Below are 22,140 nucleotides of genomic sequence, written 5' to 3'. Positions count from 1 at the left end.
GGCTCTGGCTAGTGAATGACATGCATCAGAGAATCCAGGATTGGAGCTCTCGTTCTGGATGCAAAGCACAGTTGTTCCTTAGGGGAAGCTCAACGAGCAAAGTGCAACTTTGCTTTGCTAACAAGTGAAACGGTCGATTCCTGTCAGAGAGAAGACCTCAGGACACACATTTCTTAGGGCCTCGGGAAGTGAATAATATGCATCTGAGATTCCATTACTGGATCTTTCTTTCTCTGGAAAAACAACTTTGTTCCTTAAAGGAAGCTCAACGAGCAAAGTGCAACTTTTCTTCGCTAACAAGAAAAACAGCTGATTCTCTCAAGACAGGAAGCACATGGACAAACATTTCTTAGGGGCTCGGTAAGTGAATAATATGCATCTGAGAATCCAGGACTTTCTTTCTCGGTGAGAAACAACTTTGTTCCTTAGGGGAAGCTCATCTCGCAAAGCGCAACTTTTCGTTGCTAACAAGAGAAAGAGCTGATTCTTGCAAGACAGAAAGCATAAGGACACACATTTCTTATGGCTTTGATAAGTGAATCATATGCATTCGAGCATGCAGGTCTGGAGCTTTCTTCCTTGGTGAAAACACAGTTGTTAGGTACGGGAAGCTCCTACCGCAAAGTGCACCTTTGCTCTTCTAACACGTGAAACTCTTGATTTCTGACAGACAGGAGACATCAGGGCACATATTTCTTATGGTTTTGGAAAGTAAATCATATACATCTAAAACTCCAGGGCTGGAGGTTGCTTTCACGGTAAAAAGGACTGTTGTTCCTTAGGGGAAGCTCAGCGAGCAACGTGTAACTTTGCTTTGCTAACAGGCGGAAACGGTCGATTCCTGTCAGACAGAAGGCATCAGGACACCGTATTCTTATGGCTCTGGCTAGTGAATGACATGCATCTGAGAATCCAGGATTGGAGCTCTCGTTCTGGATGCAAAGCACAGTTGTTCCTTAGGGGAAGCTCAACGAGAAAAGTGCAACTTTGCTTTGCTAACAAGTGAAACGGTCGATTCCTGTCAGACAGAAGGCATCAGCACACACATTTCTTAGGGCCTCGGGAAGTAAATAATATGCATCTGAGAATCCAGGACTGGATCTTTCTTTCTCGGTGAGAAAAACAACTTTGTTCCTTAGGGGAAGCTCAACTCGCAAAGTGCAACTTTTCGTTGCTAACAAGAGAACCAGCTCATTCGTTCAAGACAGAAAGCAAAAAGACACACATTTCTTATGGCTTTGATAAGTGAATCATATGCATTCGAGAATGCAGGTCTGGAGCTTTCTTCCTTGGTGAAAACACAGTTGTTACGTACAGGAAGCTCCTATCGCAAAGTGCACCTTTGCTCTTCTAACACGTGAAACTCTTGATTTCTGACAGACAGGAGACATCAGGGCACATATTTCTTATGGTTTTGGAAAGTAAATCATATACATCTAAACTCCAGGGCTGGAGCTTGCTTTCACGGTGCAAAGCACTGTTGTTCCTTAGGGGAAGCTCAACGAGCAAAGTGTAACTTTGCTTTGCTAACAGGCGAAACGGTCGATTCCTGTCAGACAGAAGGCATCAGAACACAGTATTCTTATGTCTCTGGCTAGTGAATGACATGCATCAGAGAATCCAGGATTGGAGATCTCTTTCTGGATGCAAAGCACAGTTGTTCCTTAGGGGAAGCTCAACGAGCAAATTGCAACTTTGCTTTGCTAACAAGTGAAAGGGTCGATTCCTGTCAGACAGAAGACATCAGGACACACATTTCTTAGGGCCTCGGTAAGTGAATAATATGCATCTGCGAATCCAGGACTTTCTTTCTCGGTGAAAAACAACTTTGTTCCTTAGGGGAAGCTCATCTCGCAAAGTGCAACTTTTCGTTGCGAACAAGAGAAACAGCTGATTCTTGCAAGACAGGAAGTACAAGGGCACACATTTCTTAAGGCTTTGGTAAGTGAATAATATGCATCTGAGAATCCAGGCCTGGATCTTTCTTTCTCGACGAAAAACAACTTTGTTCCTTAGGGGAAGCTCAACTCGCAAAGTGCAACTTTTCGTTGCTAACAAGAGAATCAGCTGATTCTTTCAAGACAGAAAGCATAAGGACACACATTTCTTATGGCTTTGATAAGTGAATCATATGCATTCGAGAATGCAGGTCTGGAGCTTTCTTCCTTGGTGAAAACACCGTTGTTACCTACGGGAAGCTCCTATCGCAAAGTGCACATTTCCTCTTCTAACACGTGAAACTCTTGATTTCTGACAGACAGGAGACATCAGGGCACATATTTCTTATGGTTTTGGAAAGTAAATCATATACATCTAAAATTCCAGGGCTGGAGCTTGCTTTCACGGTGCAAAGCACTGTTGTTCCTTAGGGGAAGCTCAACGAGCAAAGTGTAACTTTGCTTTGCTAACAGGCGAAACGGTCGATTCCTGTCAGACAGAAGGCATCAGGACACAGTATTCTTATGGCTCTGGCTAGTGAATGACATGCATCAGAGAATCCAGGATTGGAGCTCTCGTTCTGGATGCAAAGCACAGTTGTTCCTTAGGGGAAGCTCAACGAGCAAAGTGCAACTTTGCTTTGCTAACAAGTGAAACGGTCGATTCCTGTCAGAGAGAAGACCTCAGGACACACATTTCTTAGGGCCTCGGGAAGTGAATAATATGCATCTGAGATTCCAGTACTGGATCTTTCTTTCTCAGGAAAAACAACTTTGTTCCTTAGAGGAAGCTCAACGAGCAAAGTGCAACTTTTCTTCGCTAACAAGAAAAACAGCTGATTCTCTCAAGACAGGAAGCACATGGACAAACATTTCTTAGGGGCTCGGTAAGTGAATAATATGCATCTGAGAATCCAGGACTTTCTTTCTCGGTGAGAAACAACTTTGTTCCTTAGGGGAAGCTCATCTCGCAAAGCGCAACTTTTCGTTGCTAACAAGAGAAAGAGCTGATTCTTGCAAGACAGAAAGCATAAGGACACACATTTCTTATGGCTTTGGTAGGTGAATAATATGCATCTGCGAATCCAGGCCTGGATCTTTCTTTCTCGGTGAAAAACAACTTTCTTCCTTAGGGGAAGCTCATCTCGCAAAGCGCAACTTTTCTTTGCTAACAAGAGAACCAGCTGATTCTTTCAAGACAGAAAGCAAAAGGACACACATTTCTTATAGCTTTGATAAGTGCATCATATGCATTCGAGAATGCAGGTCTGGAGCTTTCTTTCTCGGTGAAAAACAACTTTCTTCCTTAGGGGAAGCTCAACTCGCAAAGTGCAACTTTTCGTTGCTAACAGAGAAACAGCTGATACTTCAAGACAGAGAGCTTAAGGACACACATTTCTTATGGCTTTGATAAGTGAATCATATGCATTCGAGAATGGAGGTCTGGAGCTTTCTTCCTTGGTGAAAACACCGTTGTTACGTACGGGAAGCTCCTATCGCAAAGTGCACCTTTGCTCTTCTAACTCGTGAAACTCTTGATTTCTGACAGACAGGAGACATCAGGGCACATATTTCTTATGGTTTTGGAAAGTAAATCATATACATCTAAAATTCCAGGGCTGGAGCTTGCTTTCACGGTGCAAAGCACTGTTGTTCCTTAGGGGAAGCTCAACGAGCAAAGTGTAACTTTGCTTTGCTAACAGGCGAAACGGTCGATTCCTGTCAGACAGAAGGCATCAGGACACAGTATTCTTATGTCTCTGGCTAGTGAATGACATGCATCAGAGAATCCAGGATTGGAGATCTCTTTCTGGATGCAAAGCACAGTTGTTCCTTAGGGGAAGCTCAACGAGCAAATTGCAACTTTGCTTTGCTAACAAGTGAAAGGGTCGATTCCTGTCAGACAAAAGACATCAGGACACACATTTCTTAGGGCCTCGGTAAGTGAATAATATGCATCTGCGAATCCAGGACTTTCTTTCTCGGTGAAAAACAACTTTGTTCCTTAGGGGAAGCTCATCTCGCAAAGTGCAACTTTTCGTTGCGAACAAGAGAAACAGCTGATTCTTGCAAGACAGGAAGTACAAGGGCACACATTTCTTAAGGCTTTGGTAAGTGAATAATATGCATCTGAGAATCCAGGCCTGGATCTTTCTTTCTCGGCGAAAAACAACTTTGTTCCTTAGGGGAAGCTCAACTCGCAAAGTGCAACTTTTCGTTGCTAACAAGAGAATCAGCTGATTCTTTCAAGACAGAAAGCATAAGGACACACATTTCTTATGGCTTTGATAAGTGAATCATATGCATTCGAGAATGCAGGTCTGGAGCTTTCTTCCTTGGTGAAAACACCGTTGTTACCTACGGGAAGCTCCTATCGCAAAGTGCACATTTCCTCTTCTAACACGTGAAACTCTTGATTTCTGACAGACAGGAGACATCAGGGCACATATTTCTTATGGTTTTGGAAAGTAAATCATATACATCTAAAATTCCAGGGCTGGAGCTTGCTTTCACGGTGCAAAGCACTGTTGTTCCTTAGGGGAAGCTCAACGAGCAAAGTGTAACTTTGCTTTGCTAACAGGCGAAACGGTCGATTCCTGTCAGAGAGAAGACCTCAGGACACACATTTCTTAGGGCCTCGGGAAGTAAATAATATGCATCTGAGAATCCAGGACTGGATCTTTCTTTCTCGGTGAGAAAAACAACTTTGTTCCTTAGGGGAAGCTCAACTCGCAAAGTGCAACTTTTCGTTGCTAACAAGAGAACCAGCTCATTCTTGCAAGACAGGAAGCACAAGGACACACATTTCTTAAGGCTTTGGTAAGTGAATAATATGCATCTGAGAATCCTGGCCTGGATCTTTCTTTCTCGGTGAGAAAAACAACTTTGTTCCTTAGGGGAAGCTCAACTCGCAAAGTGCAACTTTTCGTTGCTAACAAGAGAACCAGCTCATTCGTTCAAGACAGAAAGCAAAAAGACACACATTTCTTATGGCTTTGATAAGTGAATCATATGCATTCGAGAATGCAGGTCTGGAGCTTTCTTCCTTGGTGAAAACACAGTTGTTACGTACAGGAAGCTCCTATCGCAAAGTGCACCTTTGCTCTTCTAACACGTGAAACTCTTGATTTCTGACAGACAGGAGACATCAGGGCACATATTTCTTATGGCTTTGGAAAGTAAATCATATACATCTAAAACTCCAGGGCTGGAGCTTGCTTTCACGGTGCAAAGCACTGTTGTTCCTTAGAGGAAGCTCAACGAGCAAAGTGTAACTTTGCTTTGCTAACAGGCGAAACGGTCGATTCCTGTCAGACAGAAGGCATCAGGACACAGTATTCTTATGGCTCTGGCTAGTGAATGACATGCATCAGAGAATCCAGGATTGGAGCTCTCGTTCTGGATGCAAAGCACAGTTGTTCCTTAGGGGAAGCTCAACGAGCAAAGTGCAACTTTGCTTTGCTAACAAGTGAAACGGTCGATTCCTGTCAGAGAGAAGACCTCAGGACACACATTTCTTAGGGCCTCGGGAAGTGAATAATATGCATCTGAGATTCCAGTACTGGATCTTTCTTTCTCAGGAAAAACAACTTTGTTCCTTAGAGGAAGCTCAACGAGCAAAGTGCAACTTTTCTTCGCTAACAAGAAAAACAGCTGATTCTCTCAAGACAGGAAGCACATGGACAAACATTTCTTAGGGGCTCGGTAAGTGAATAATATGCATCTGAGAATCCAGGACTTTCTTTCTCGGTGAGAAACAACTTTGTTCCTTAGGGGAAGCTCATCTCGCAAAGCGCAACTTTTCGTTGCTAACAAGAGAAAGAGCTGATTCTTGCAAGACAGAAAGCATAAGGACACACATTTCTTATGGCTTTGGTAGGTGAATAATATGCATCTGCGAATCCAGGCCTGGATCTTTCTTTCTCGGTGAAAAACAACTTTCTTCCTTAGGGGAAGCTCATCTCGCAAAGCGCAACTTTTCTTTGCTAACAAGAGAACCAGCTGATTCTTTCAAGACAGAAAGCAAAAGGACACACATTTCTTATAGCTTTGATAAGTGCATCATATGCATTCGAGAATGCAGGTCTGGAGCTTTCTTTCTCGGTGAAAAACAACTTTCTTCCTTAGGGGAAGCTCAACTCGCAAAGTGCAACTTTTCGTTGCTAACAGAGAAACAGCTGATACTTCAAGACAGAGAGCTTAAGGACACACATTTCTTATGGCTTTGATAAGTGAATCATATGCATTCGAGAATGCAGGTCTGGAGCTTTCTTCCTTGGTGAAAACACCGTTGTTACGTACGGGAAGCTCCTAACGCAAAGTGCACCTTTGCTATTCTAACACGTGAAACTCTTGATTTCTGACAGACAGGAGACATCAGGGCACATATTTCTTATGGTTTTGGAAAGTAAATCATATACATCTAAAATTCCAGGGCTGGAGCTTGCTTTCACGGTGCAAAGCACTGTTGTTCCTTAGGGGAAGCTCAACGAGCAAAGTGTAACTTTGCTTTGCTAACAGGCGAAACGGTCGATTCCTGTCAGACAGAAGGCATCAGGACACAGTATTCTTATGTCTCTGGCTAGTGAATGACATGCATCAGAGAATCCAGGATTGGAGATCTCTTTCTGGATGCAAAGCACAGTTGTTCCTTAGGGGAAGCTCAACGAGCAAATTGCAACTTTGCTTTGCTAACAAGTGAAAGGGTCGATTCCTGTCAGACAGAAGACATCAGGACACACATTTCTTAGGGCCTCGGTAAGTGAATAATATGCATCTGCGAATCCAGGACTTTCTTTCTCGGTGAAAAACAACTTTGTTCCTTAGGGGAAGCTCATCTCGCAAAGTGCAACTTTTCGTTGCGAACAAGAGAAACAGCTGATTCTTGCAAGACAGGAAGTACAAGGGCACACATTTCTTAAGGCTTTGGTAAGTGAATAATATGCATCTGAGAATCCAGGCCTGGATCTTTCTTTCTGGCGAAAAACAACTTTGTTCCTTAGGGGAAGCTCAACTCGCAAAGTGCAACTTTTCGTTGCTAACAAGAGAATCAGCTGATTCTTTCAAGACAGAAAGCATAAGGACACACATTTCTTATGGCTTTGATAAGTGAATCATATGCATTCGAGAATGCAGGTCTGGAGCTTTCTTCCTTGGTGAAAACACCGTTGTTACCTACGGGAAGCTCCTATCGCAAAGTGCACATTTCCTCTTCTAACACGTGAAACTCTTGATTTCTGACAGACAGGAGACATCAGGGCACATATTTCTTATGGTTTTGGAAAGTAAATCATATACATCTAAAATTCCAGGGCTGGAGCTTGCTTTCACGGTGCAAAGCACTGTTGTTCCTTAGGGGAAGCTCAACGAGCAAAGTGTAACTTTGCTTTGCTAACAGGCGAAACGGTCGATTCCTGTCAGAGAGAAGACCTCAGGACACACATTTCTTAGGGCCTCGGGAAGTGAATAATATGCATCTGAGAATCCAGGACTGGATCTTTCTTTCTCGGTGAGAAAAACAACTTTGTTCCTTAGGGGAAGCTCAACTCGCAAAGTGCAACTTTTCGTTGCTAACAAGAGAACCAGCTCATTCTTGCAAGACAGGAAGCACAAGGACACACATTTCTTAAGGCTTTGGTAAGTGAATAATATGCATCTGAGAATCCTGGCCTGGATCTTTCTTTCTCGGTGAGAAAAACAACTTTGTTCCTTAGGGGAAGCTCAACTCGCAAAGTGCAACTTTTCGTTGCTAACAAGAGAACCAGCTCATTCGTTCAAGACAGAAAGCAAAAAGACACACATTTCTTATGGCTTTGATAAGTGAATCATATGCATTCGAGAATGCAGGTCTGGAGCTTTCTTCCTTGGTGAAAACACAGTTGTTACGTACAGGAAGCTCCTATCGCAAAGTGCACCTTTGCTCTTCTAACACGTGAAACTCTTGATTTCTGACAGACAGGAGACATCAGGGCACATATTTCTTATGGTTTTGGAAAGTAAATCATATACATCTAAAACTCCAGGGCTGGAGCTTGCTTTCACGGTGCAAAGCACTGTTGTTCCTTAGAGGAAGCTCAACGAGCAAAGTGTAAATTTGCTTTGCTAACAGGCGAAACGGTCGATTCCTGTCAGACAGAAGGCATCAGGACACAGTATTCTTATGGCTCTGGCTAGTGAATGACATGCATCAGAGAATCCAGGATTGGAGCTCTCGTTCTGGATGCAAAGCACAGTTGTTCCTTAGGGGAAGCTCAACGAGCAAAGTGCAACTTTGCTTTGCTAACAAGTGAAACGGTCGATTCCTGTCAGAGAGAAGACCTCAGGACACACATTTCTTAGGGCCTCGGGAAGTGAATAATATGCATCTGAGATTCCAGTACTGGATCTTTCTTTCTCAGGAAAAACAACTTTGTTCCTTAGAGGAAGCTCAACGAGCAAAGTGCAACTTTTCTTCGCTAACAAGAAAAACAGCTGATTCTCTCAAGACAGGAAGCACATGGACAAACATTTCTTAGGGGCTCGGTAAGTGAATAATATGCATCTGAGAATCCAGGACTTTCTTTCTCGGTGAGAAACAACTTTGTTCCTTAGGGGAAGCTCATCTCGCAAAGCGCAACTTTTCGTTGCTAACAAGAGAAAGAGCTGATTCTTGCAAGACAGAAAGCATAAGGACACACATTTCTTATGGCTTTGGTAGGTGAATAATATGCATCTGCGAATCCAGGCCTGGATCTTTCTTTCTCGGTGAAAAACAACTTTCTTCCTTAGGGGAAGCTCATCTCGCAAAGCGCAACTTTTCTTTGCTAACAAGAGAACCAGCTGATTCTTTCAAGACAGAAAGCAAAAGGACACACATTTCTTATAGCTTTGATAAGTGCATCATATGCATTCGAGAATGCAGGTCTGGAGCTTTCTTTCTCGGTGAAAAACAACTTTCTTCCTTAGGGGAAGCTCAACTCGCAAAGTGCAACTTTTCGTTGCTAACAGAGAAACAGCTGATACTTCAAGACAGAGAGCTTAAGGACACACATTTCTTATGGCTTTGATAAGTGAATCATATGCATTCGAGAATGCAGGTCTGGAGCTTTCTTCCTTGGTGAAAACACCGTTGTTACGTACGGGAAGCTCCTAACGCAAAGTGCACCTTTGCTCTTCTAACTCGTGAAACTCTTGATTTCTGACAGACAGGAGACATCAGGGCACATATTTCTTATGGTTTTGGAAAGTAAATCATATACATCTAAAATTCCAGGGCTGGAGCTTGCTTTCACGGTGCAAAGCACTGTTGTTCCTTAGAGGAAGCTCAACGAGCAAAGTGTAACTTTGCTTTGCTAACAGGCGAAACGGTCGATTCCTGTCAGACAGAAGGCATCAGGACACAGTATTCTTATGTCTCTGGCTAGTGAATGACATGCATCAGAGAATCCAGGATTGGAGATCTCTTTCTGGATGCAAAGCACAGTTGTTCCTTAGGGGAAGCTCAACGAGCAAATTGCAACTTTGCTTTGCTAACAAGTGAAAGGGTCGATTCCTGTCAGACAGAAGACATCAGGACACACATTTCTTAGGGCCTCGGTAAGTGAATAATATGCATCTGCGAATCCAGGACTTTCTTTCTCGGTGAAAAACAACTTTGTTCCTTAGGGGAAGCTCATCTCGCAAAGTGCAACTTTTCGTTGCGAACAAGAGAAACAGCTGATTCTTGCAAGACAGGAAGTACAAGGGCACACATTTCTTAAGGCTTTGGTAAGTGAATAATATGCATCTGAGAATCCAGGCCTGGATCTTTCTTTCTCGGCGAAAAACAACTTTGTTCCTTAGGGGAAGCTCAACTCGCAAAGTGCAACTTTTCGTTGCTAACAAGAGAATCAGCTGATTCTTTCAAGACAGAAAGCATAAGGACACACATTTCTTATGGCTTTGATAAGTGAATCATATGCATTCGAGAATGCAGGTCTGGAGCTTTCTTCCTTGGTGAAAACACCGTTGTTACCTACGGGAAGCTCCTATCGCAAAGTGCACATTTCCTCTTCTAACACGTGAAACTCTTGATTTCTGACAGACAGGAGACATCAGGGCACATATTTCTTATGGTTTTGGAAAGTAAATCATATACATCTAAAATTCCAGGGCTGGAGCTTGCTTTCACGGTGCAAAGCACTGTTGTTCCTTAGGGGAAGCTCAACGAGCAAGGTGCAACATTGCTTTGCTAACAGGCGAAACGGTCGATTCCTGTCAGAGAGAAGACCTCAGGACACACATTTCTTAGGGCCTCGGGAAGTAAATAATATGCATCTGAGAATCCAGGACTGGATCTTTCTTTCTCGGTGAGAAAAACAACTTTGTTCCTTAGGGGAAGCTCAACTCGCAAAGTGCAACTTTTCGTTGCTAACAAGAGAACCAGCTCATTCTTGCAAGACAGGAAGCACAAGGACACACATTTCTTAAGGCTTTGGTAAGTGAATAATATGCATCTGAGAATCCTGGCCTGGATCTTTCTTTCTCGGTGAGAAAAACAACTTTGTTCCTTAGGGGAAGCTCAACTCGCAAAGTGCAACTTTTCGTTGCTAACAAGAGAACCAGCTCATTCGTTCAAGACAGAAAGCAAAAAGACACACATTTCTTATGGCTTTGATAAGTGAATCATATGCATTCGAGAATGCAGGTCTGGAGCTTTATTCCTTGGTGAAAACACAGTTGTTACGTACAGGAAGCTCCTATCGCAAAGTGCACCTTTGCTCTTCTAACACGTGAAACTCTTGATTTCTGACAGACAGGAGACATCAGGGCACATATTTCTTATGGTTTTGGAAAGTAAATCATATACATCTAAAACTCCAGGGCTGGAGCTTGCTTTCACGGTGCAAAGCACTGTTGTTCCTTAGAGGAAGCTCAACGAGCAAAGTGTAAATTTGCTTTGCTAACAGGCGAAACGGTCGATTCCTGTCAGACAGAAGGCATCAGGACACAGTATTCTTATGGCTCTGGCTAGTGAATGACATGCATCAGAGAATCCAGGATTGGAGCTCTCGTTCTGGATGCAAAGCACAGTTGTTCCTTAGGGGAAGCTCAACGAGCAAATTGCAACTTTGCTTTGCTAACAAGCGAAACGGTCGATTCCTGTCAGACAGAAGGCATCAACACACACATTTCTTAGGGCCTCGGTAAGTGAATAATATGCATCTGAGAATCCAGGACTGGATCTTTCTTTCTCGGTGAAAAACAACTTTGTTCCTTAGGGGAAGCTCAACTCGCAAAGTGCAACTTTTCGTTGCTAACAGAGAAACAGCTGATTCTTCAAGACAGAAAGCAAAAGGACACACATTTCTTATGGCTTTGATAAGTGATTCATATGCATTCGAGAATGCAGGTCTGGAGCTTTCTTTCTTGGTGAAAACACAGTTGTTACGTACGGGAAGCTCCTACCGCAAAGTGCACCTTTGCTCTTCTAACACGTGAAACTCTTGATTTCTGACAGACAGGAGACATCAGGGCACATATTTCTTATGGTTTTGGAAAGTAAATCATATACATCTAAAACTCCAGGGCTGGAGCTTGCTTTCACTGTAAAAAGGACTGTTGTTCCTTAGGGGAAGCTCAACGAGCAAAGTGCAACTTTGCTTTGCTATCAAGTGAAACAGTCAATTCCTGTCAGACAGAAGGCATCAGGACACACATTTCTTAGGGACTCGGGAAGTGAATAATATGCATCTGAGAATCCAGGACTGGATTTTTCTTTCTCGGTGAGAAAAACAACTTTGTTCCTTAGGGGAAGCTCAACTCGCAAAGTGCAACTTTTCGTTGCTAACAAGAGAACCAGCTCATTCTTGCAAGACAGGAAGCACAAGGACACACATTTCTTAAGGCTTTGGTAAGTGAATAATATGCATCTGAGAATCCTGGCCTGGATCTTTCTTTCTCGGTGAGAAAAACAACTTTGTTCCTTAGGGGAAGCTCAACGAGCAAAGTGTAACTTTGCTTTGCTAACAGGCGAAACGGTCGATTCCTGTCAGACAGAAGGCATCAGGACACAGTATTCTTATGGCTCTGGCTAGTGAATGACATGCATCAGAGAATCCAGGATTGGAGCTCTCGTTCTGGATGCAAAGCACAGTTGTTCCTTAGGGGAAGCTCAACGAGCAAAGTGCAACTTTGCTTTGCTAACAAGTGAAACGGTCGATTCCTGTCAGAGAGAAGACCTCAGGACACACATTTCTTATGGCTTTGGTAGGTGAATAATATGCATCTGAGATTCCAGTACTGGATCTTTCTTTCTCAGGAAAAACAACTTTGTTCCTTAGAGGAAGCTCAACGAGCAAAGTGCAACTTTTCTTCGCTAACAAGAAAAACAGCTGATTCTCTCAAGACAGGAAGCACATGGACAAACATTTCTTAGGGGCTCGGTAAGTGAATAATATGCATCTGAGAATCCAGGACTTTCTTTCTCGGTGAGAAACAACTTTGTTCCTTAGGGGAAGCTCATCTCGCAAAGCGCAACTTTTCGTTGCTAACAAGAGAAAGAGCTGATTCTTGCAAGACAGAAAGCATAAGGACACACATTTCTTATGGCTTTGGTAGGTGAATAATATGCATCTGCGAATCCAGGCCTGGATCTTTCTTTCTCGGTGAAAAACAACTTTCTTCCTTAGGGGAAGCTCATCTCGCAAAGCGCAACTTTTCTTTGCTAACAAGAGAACCAGCTGATTCTTTCAAGACAGAAAGCAAAAGGACACACATTTCTTATAGCTTTGATAAGTGCATCACATGCATTCGAGAATGCAGGTCTGGAGCTTTCTTTCTCGGTGAAAAACAACTTTCTTCCTTAGGGGAAGCTCAACTCGCAAAGTGCAACTTTTCGTTGCTAACAGAGAAACAGCTGATACTTCAAGACAGAGAGCTTAAGGACACACATTTCTTATGGCTTTGATAAGTGAATCATATGCATTCGAGAATGCAGGTCTGGAGCTTTCTTCCTTGGTGAAAACACAGTTGTTGCGTACGGGAAGCTCCTATCGCAAAGTGCACCTTTGCTCTTCTAACACGTGAAACTCTTGATTTCTGACAGACAGGAGACATCAGGGCACATATTTCTTATGGTTTTGGAAAGTAAATCATATACATCTAAAATTCCAGGGCTGGAGCTTGCTTTCACGGTGCAAAGCACTGTTGTTCCATAGGGGAAGCTCAACGAGCAAAGTGTAACTTTGCTTTGCTAACAGGCGAAACGGTCGATTCCTGTCAGACAGAAGGCATCAGGACACAGTATTCTTATGGCTCTGGCTAGTGAATGACATGCATCTGAGAATCCAGGATTGGAGCTCTCGTTCTGGGTGCAAAGCACAGTTGTTCCTTAGGGGAAGCTCAACGAGCAAATTGCAACTTTGCTTTGCTAACAAGCGAAACGGTCGATTCCTGTCAGACAGAAGGCATCAACACACACATTTCTTAGGGCCTCGGTAAGTGAATAATATGCATCTGAGAATCCAGGACTGGATCTTTCTTTCTCGGTGAAAAACAACTTTGTTCCTTAGGGGAAGCTCAACTCGCAAAGTGCAACTTTTCGTTGCTAACAGAGAAACAGCTGATTCTTCAAGACAGAAAGCAAAAGGACACACATTTCTTATGGCTTTGATAAGTGAATCATATGCATTCGAGAATGCAGGTCTGGAGCTTTCTTTCTTGGTGAAAACACAGTTGTTACGTACGGGAAGCTCCTACCGCAAAGTGCACCTTTGCTCTTCTAACACGTGAAACTCTTGATTTCTGACAGACAGGAGACATCAGGGCACATATTTCTTATGGTTTTGGAAAGTAAATCATATACATCTAAAACTCCAGGGCTGGAGCTTGCTTTCACTGTAAAAAGGACTGTTGTTCCTTAGGGGAAGCTCAACGAGCAAAGTGCAACTTTGCTTTGCTATCAAGTGAAACAGTCAATTCCTGTCAGACAGAAGGCATCAGGACACACATTTCTTAGGGACTCGGGAAGTGAATAATATGCATCTGAGAATCCAGGACTGGATTTTTCTTTCTCAGGAAAAACAACTTTGTTCCTTAGGGGAAGCTCATCTCGCAAAGCGCAAGTTTTCGTTGCTAACAAGAGAAAGAGCTGATTCTTGCAAGACAAAAGCATAAGGGCACACATTTCTTAAGGCTTTGGTAGGTGAATAATATGCATCTGCGAATCCAGGCCTGGATCTTTCTTTCTCGGTGAAAAACAGCTTTGTTCCTTAGGGGAAGCTCAACTCGCAAAGTGCAACTTTTCGTTGCTAACAAGAGAATCAGCTGATTCTTTCAAGACAGAAAGCATAAGGACACACATTTCTTATGGCTTTAATAAGTGAATCATATGCATTCGAGAATGCAGGTCTGGAGCTTTCTTCCTTGGTGAAAACACAGTTGTTACGTACAGGAAGCTCCTATCGCAAAGTGCACCTTTGCTCTTCTAACACGTGAAACTCTTGATTTCTGACAGACAGGAGACATCAGGGCACATATTTCTTATGGCTTTGGAAAGTAAATCATATACATCTAAAACTCCAGGGCTGGAGCTTGCTTTCACGGTGCAAAGCACTGTTGTTCCTTAGAGGAAGCTTAACGAGCAAAGTGTAACTTTGCTTTGCTAACAGGCGAAACGGTCGATTCCTGTCAGACAGAAGGCATCAGGACACAGTATTCTTATGGCTCTGGCTAGTGAATGACATGCATCAGAGAATCCAGGATTGGAGCTCTCGTTCTGGATGCAAAGCACAGTTGTTCCTTAGGGGAAGCTCAACGAGCAAAGTGCAACTTTGCTTTGCTAACAAGTGAAACGGTCGATTCCTGTCAGAGAGAAGACCTCAGGACACACATTTCTTAGGGCCTCGGGAAGTGAATAATATGCATCTGAGATTCCAGTACTGGATCTTTCTTTCTCTGGAAAAACAACTTTGTTCCTTAGAGGAAGCTCAACGAGCAAAGTGCAACTTTTCTTCGCTAACAAGAAAAACAGCTGATTCTCTCAAGACAGGAAGCACATGGACAAACATTTCTTAGGGGCTCGGTAAGTGAATAATATGCATCTGAGAATCCAGGACTTTCTTTCTCGGTGAGAAACAACTTTGTTCCTTAGGGGAAGCTCATCTCGCAAAGCGCAACTTTTCGTTGCTAACAAGAGAAAGAGCTGATTCTTGCAAGACAGAAAGCATAAGGACACACATTTCTTATGGCTTTGATAAGTGAATCATATGCATTCGAGCATGCAGGTCTGGAGCTTTCTTCCTTGGTGAAAACACAGTTGTTAGGTACGGGAAGCTCCTACCGCAAAGTGCACCTTTGCTCTTCTAACACGTGAAACTCTTGATTTCTGACAGACAGGAGACATCAGGGCACATATTTCTTATGGTTTTGGAAAGTAAATCATATACATCTAAAACTCCAGGGCTGGAGGTTGCTTTCACGGTAAAAAGGACTGTTGTTCCTTAGGGGAAGCTCAGCGAGCAACGTGTAACTTTGCTTTGCTAACAGGCGGAAACGGTCGATTCCTGTCAGACAGAAGGCATCAGGACACCGTATTCTTATGGCTCTGGCTAGTGAATGACATGCATCTGAGAATCCAGGATTGGAGCTCTCGTTCTGGATGCAAAGCACAGTTGTTCCTTAGGGGAAGCTCAACGAGAAAAGTGCAACTTTGCTTTGCTAACAAGTGAAACGGTCGATTCCTGTCAGACAGAAGGCATCAGCACACACATTTCTTAGGGCCTCGGGAAGTAAATAATATGCATCTGAGAATCCAGGACTGGATCTTTCTTTCTCGGTGAGAAAAACAACTTTGTTCCTTAGGGGAAGCTCAACTCGCAAAGTGCAACTTTTCGTTGCTAACAAGAGAACCAGCTCATTCGTTCAAGACAGAAAGCAAAAAGACACACATTTCTTATGGCTTTGATAAGTGAATCATATGCATTCGAGAATGCAGGTCTGGAGCTTTCTTCCTTGGTGAAAACACAGTTGTTACGTACAGGAAGCTCCTATCGCAAAGTGCACCTTTGCTCTTCTAACACGTGAAACTCTTGATTTCTGACAGACAGGAGACATCAGGGCACATATTTCTTATGGTTTTGGAAAGTAAATCATATACATCTAAACTCCAGGGCTGGAGCTTGCTTTCACGGTGCAAAGCACTGTTGTTCCTTAGGGGAAGCTCAACGAGCAAAGTGTAACTTTGCTTTGCTAACAGGCGAAACGGTCGATTCCTGTCAGACAGAAGGCATCAGAACACAGTATTCTTATGTCTCTGGCTAGTGAATGACATGCATCAGAGAATCCAGGATTGGAGATCTCTTTCTGGATGCAAAGCACAGTTGTTCCTTAGGGGAAGCTCAACGAGCAAATTGCAACTTTGCTTTGCTAACAAGTGAAAGGGTCGATTCCTGTCAGGCAGAAGACATCAGGACACACATTTCTTAGGGCCTCGGTAAGTGAATAATATGCATCTGCGAATCCAGGACTTTCTTTCTCGGTGAAAAACAACTTTGTTCCTTAGGGGAAGCTCATCTCGCAAAGTGCAACTTTTCGTTGCGAACAAGAGAAACAGCTGATTCTTGCAAGACAGGAAGTACAAGGGCACACATTTCTTAAGGCTTTGGTAAGTGAATAATATGCATCTGAGAATCCAGGCCTGGATCTTTCTTTCTCGGCGAAAAACAACTTTGTTCCTTAGGGGAAGCTCAACTCGCAAAGTGCAACTTTTCGTTGCTAACAAGAGAATCAGCTGATTCTTTCAAGACAGAAAGCATAAGGACACACATTTCTTATGGCTTTGATAAGTGAATCATATGCATTCGAGAATGCAGGTCTGGAGCTTTCTTCCTTGGTGAAAACACCGTTGTTACCTACGGGAAGCTCCTATCGCAAAGTGCACATTTCCTCTTCTAACACGTGAAACTCTTGATTTCTGACAGACAGGAGACATCAGGGCACATATTTCTTATGGTTTTGGAAAGTAAATCATATACATCTAAAATTCCAGGGCTGGAGCTTGCTTTCACGGTGCAAAGCACTGTTGTTCCTTAGGGGAAGCTCAACGAGCAAAGTGTAACTTTGCTTTGCTAACAGGCGAAACGGTCGATTCCTGTCAGACAGAAGGCATCAGGACACAGTATTCTTATGGCTCTGGCTAGTGAATGACATGCATCAGAGAATCCAGGATTGGAGCTCTCGTTCTGGATGCAAAGCACAGTTGTTCCTTAGGGGAAGCTCAACGAGCAAAGTGCAACTTTGCTTTGCTAACAAGTGAAACGGTCGATTCCTGTCAGAGAGAAGACCTCAGGACACACATTTCTTAGGGCCTCGGGAAGTGAATAATATGCATCTGAGATTCCAGTACTGGATCTTTCTTTCTCAGGAAAAACAACTTTGTTCCTTAGAGGAAGCTCAACGAGCAAAGTGCAACTTTTCTTCGCTAACAAGAAAAACAGCTGATTCTCTCAAGACAGGAAGCACATGGACAAACATTTCTTAGGGGCTCGGTAAGTGAATAATATGCATCTGAGAATCCAGGACTTTCTTTCTCGGTGAGAAACAACTTTGTTCCTTAGGGGAAGCTCATCTCGCAAAGCGCAACTTTTCGTTGCTAACAAGAGAAAGAGCTGATTCTTGCAAGACAGAAAGCATAAGGACACACATTTCTTATGGCTTTGGTAGGTGAATAATATGCATCTGCGAATCCAGGCCTGGATCTTTCTTTCTCGGTGAAAAACAACTTTCTTCCTTAGGGGAAGCTCATCTCGCAAAGCGCAACTTTTCTTTGCTAACAAGAGAACCAGCTGATTCTTTCAAGACAGAAAGCAAAAGGACACACATTTCTTATAGCTTTGATAAGTGCATCATATGCATTCGAGAATGCAGGTCTGGAGCTTTCTTTCTCGGTGAAAAACAACTTTCTTCCTTAGGGGAAGCTCAACTCGCAAAGTGCAACTTTTCGTTGCTAACAGAGAAACAGCTGATACTTCAAGACAGAGAGCTTAAGGACACACATTTCTTATGGCTTTGATAAGTGAATCATATGCATTCGAGAATGGAGGTCTGGAGCTTTCTTCCTTGGTGAAAACACCGTTGTTACGTACGGGAAGCTCCTATCGCAAAGTGCACCTTTGCTCTTCTAACTCGTGAAACTCTTGATTTCTGACAGACAGGAGACATCAGGGCACATATTTCTTATGGTTTTGGAAAGTAAATCATATACATCTAAAATTCCAGGGCTGGAGCTTGCTTTCACGGTGCAAAGCACTGTTGTTCCTTAGGGGAAGCTCAACGAGCAAAGTGTAACTTTGCTTTGCTAACAGGCGAAACGGTCGATTCCTGTCAGACAGAAGGCATCAGGACACAGTATTCTTATGTCTCTGGCTAGTGAATGACATGCATCAGAGAATCCAGGATTGGAGATCTCTTTCTGGATGCAAAGCACAGTTGTTCCTTAGGGGAAGCTCAACGAGCAAATTGCAACTTTGCTTTGCTAACAAGTGAAAGGGTCGATTCCTGTCAGACAAAAGACATCAGGACACACATTTCTTAGGGCCTCGGTAAGTGAATAATATGCATCTGCGAATCCAGGACTTTCTTTCTCGGTGAAAAACAACTTTGTTCCTTAGGGGAAGCTCATCTCGCAAAGTGCAACTTTTCGTTGCGAACAAGAGAAACAGCTGATTCTTGCAAGACAGGAAGTACAAGGGCACACATTTCTTAAGGCTTTGGTAAGTGAATAATATGCATCTGAGAATCCAGGCCTGGATCTTTCTTTCTCGGCGAAAAACAACTTTGTTCCTTAGGGGAAGCTCAACTCGCAAAGTGCAACTTTTCGTTGCTAACAAGAGAATCAGCTGATTCTTTCAAGACAGAAAGCATAAGGACACACATTTCTTATGGCTTTGATAAGTGAATCATATGCATTCGAGAATGCAGGTCTGGAGCTTTCTTCCTTGGTGAAAACACCGTTGTTACCTACGGGAAGCTCCTATCGCAAAGTGCACCTTTGCTCTTCTAACACGTGAAACTCTTGATTTCTGACAGACAGGAGACATCAGGGCACATATTTCTTATGGTTTTGGAAAGTAAATCATATACATCTAAAATTCCAGGGCTGGAGCTTGCTTTCACGGTGCAAAGCACTGTTGTTCCTTAGGGGAAGCTCAACGAGCAAAGTGTAACTTTGCTTTGCTAACAGGCGAAACGGTCGATTCCTGTCAGAGAGAAGACCTCAGGACACACATTTCTTAGGGCCTCGGGAAGTAAATAATATGCATCTGAGAATCCAGGACTGGATCTTTCTTTCTCGGTGAGAAAAACAACTTTGTTCCTTAGGGGAAGCTCAACTCGCAAAGTGCAACTTTTCGTTGCTAACAAGAGAACCAGCTCATTCTTGCAAGACAGGAAGCACAAGGACACACATTTCTTAAGGCTTTGGTAAGTGAATAATATGCATCTGAGAATCCTGGCCTGGATCTTTCTTTCTCGGTGAGAAAAACAACTTTGTTCCTTAGGGGAAGCTCAACTCGCAAAGTGCAACTTTTCGTTGCTAACAAGAGAACCAGCTCATTCGTTCAAGACAGAAAGCAAAAAGACACACATTTCTTATGGCTTTGATAAGTGAATCATATGCATTCGAGAATGCAGGTCTGGAGCTTTCTTCCTTGGTGAAAACACAGTTGTTACGTACAGGAAGCTCCTATCGCAAAGTGCACCTTTGCTCTTCTAACACGTGAAACTCTTGATTTCTGACAGACAGGAGACATCAGGGCACATATTTCTTATGGCTTTGGAAAGTAAATCATATACATCTAAAACTCCAGGGCTGGAGCTTGCTTTCACGGTGCAAAGCACTGTTGTTCCTTAGAGGAAGCTCAACGAGCAAAGTGTAACTTTGCTTTGCTAACAGGCGAAACGGTCGATTCCTGTCAGACAGAAGGCATCAGGACACAGTATTCTTATGGCTCTGGCTAGTGAATGACATGCATCAGAGAATCCAGGATTGGAGCTCTCGTTCTGGATGCAAAGCACAGTTGTTCCTTAGGGGAAGCTCAACGAGCAAAGTGCAACTTTGCTTTGCTAACAAGTGAAACGGTCGATTCCTGTCAGAGAGAAGACCTCAGGACACACATTTCTTAGGGCCTCGGGAAGTGAATAATATGCATCTGAGATTCCAGTACTGGATCTTTCTTTCTCAGGAAAAACAACTTTGTTCCTTAGAGGAAGCTCAACGAGCAAAGTGCAACTTTTCTTCGCTAACAAGAAAAACAGCTGATTCTCTCAAGACAGGAAGCACATGGACAAACATTTCTTAGGGGCTCGGTAAGTGAATAATATGCATCTGAGAATCCAGGACTTTCTTTCTCGGTGAGAAACAACTTTGTTCCTTAGGGGAAGCTCATCTCGCAAAGCGCAACTTTTCGTTGCTAACAAGAGAACCAGCTGATTCTTTCAAGACAGAAAGCAAAAGGACACACATTTCTTATAGCTTTGATAAGTGCATCATATGCATTCGAGAATGCAGGTCTGGAGCTTTCTTTCTCGGTGAAAAACAACTTTGTTCCTTAGGGGAAGCTCAACTCGCAAAGCGCAACTTTTCGTTGCTAACAGAGAAACAGCTGATACTTCAAGACAGAGAGCTTAAGGACACACATTTCTTATGGCTTTGATAAGTGCATCATATGCATTCGAGAATGCAGGTCTGGAGCTTTCTTCCTTGGTGAAAACACAGTTGTTGCATACGGGAAGCTCCTATCGCAAAGTGCACCTTTGCTCTTCTAACTCGTGAAACTCTTGATTTCTGACAGACAGGAGACATCAGGGCACATATTTCTTATGGTTTTGGAAAGTAAATCATATACATCTAAAATTCCAGGGCTGGAGCTTGCTTTCACGGTGCAAAGCACTGTTGTTCCTTAGGGGAAGCTCAACGAGCAAAGTGTAACTTTGCTTTGCTAACAGGCGAAACGGTCGATTCCTGTCAGAGAGAAGACCTCAGGACACACATTTCTTAGGGCCTCGGGAAGTGAATAATATGCATCTGAGAATCCAAAACTGGATCTTTCTTTCTCAGGAAAAACAACTTTTTTCCTTAGGGGAAGCTCATCTCGCAAAGTGCAACATTTCTTTGCTAACAAGAGAAACAGCTGATTCTTGCAAGACAGGAAGCACAAGGACACACATTTCTTAAGGCTTTGGTAAGTGAATAATATGCATCTGAGAATCCTGGCCTGGATCTTTCTTTCTCGGTGAGAAAAACAACTTTGTTCCTTAGGGGAAGCTCAACTCGCAAAGTGCAACTTTTCGTTGCTAACAAGAGAACCAGCTCATTCGTTCAAGACAGAAAGCAAAAAGACACACATTTCTTATGGCTTTGATAAGTGAATCATATGCATTCGAGAATGCAGGTCTGGAGCTTTCTTCCTTGGTGAAAACACAGTTGTTACGTACAGGAAGCTCCTATCGCAAAGTGCACCTTTGCTCTTCTAACACGTGAAACTCTTGATTTCTGACAGACAGGAGACATCAGGGCACATATTTCTTATGGTTTTGGAAAGTAAATCATATACATCTAAACTCCAGGGCTGGAGCTTGCTTTCACGGTGCAAAGCACTGTTGTTCCTTAGGGGAAGCTCAACGAGCAAAGTGTAACTTTGCTTTGCTAACAGGCGAAACGGTCGATTCCTGTCAGACAGAAGGCATCAGAACACAGTATTCTTATGTCTCTGGCTAGTGAATGACATGCATCAGAGAATCCAGGATTGGAGATCTCTTTCTGGATGCAAAGCACAGTTGTTCCTTAGGGGAAGCTCAACGAGCAAATTGCAACTTTGCTTTGCTAACAAGTGAAAGGGTCGATTCCTGTCAGACAGAAGACATCAGGACACACATTTCTTAGGGCCTCGGTAAGTGAATAATATGCATCTGCGAATCCAGGACTTTCTTTCTCGGTGAAAAACAACTTTGTTCCTTAGGGGAAGCTCATCTCGCAAAGTGCAACTTTTCGTTGCGAACAAGAGAAACAGCTGATTCTTGCAAGACAGGAAGTACAAGGGCACACATTTCTTAAGGCTTTGGTAAGTGAATAATATGCATCTGAGAATCCAGGCCTGGATCTTTCTTTCTCGGCGAAAAACAACTTTGTTCCTTAGGGGAAGCTCAACTCGCAAAGTGCAACTTTTCGTTGCTAACAAGAGAATCA

This window comes from Pithys albifrons, chromosome 1 (genome assembly GCF_047495875.1).
Source record: "Pithys albifrons albifrons isolate INPA30051 chromosome 1, PitAlb_v1, whole genome shotgun sequence".
NCBI lineage: Eukaryota > Metazoa > Chordata > Aves > Passeriformes > Thamnophilidae > Pithys > Pithys albifrons.
The sequence above is the reverse complement of the archived record's forward strand: the minus strand, read 5'-3'. Positions refer to the sequence as shown.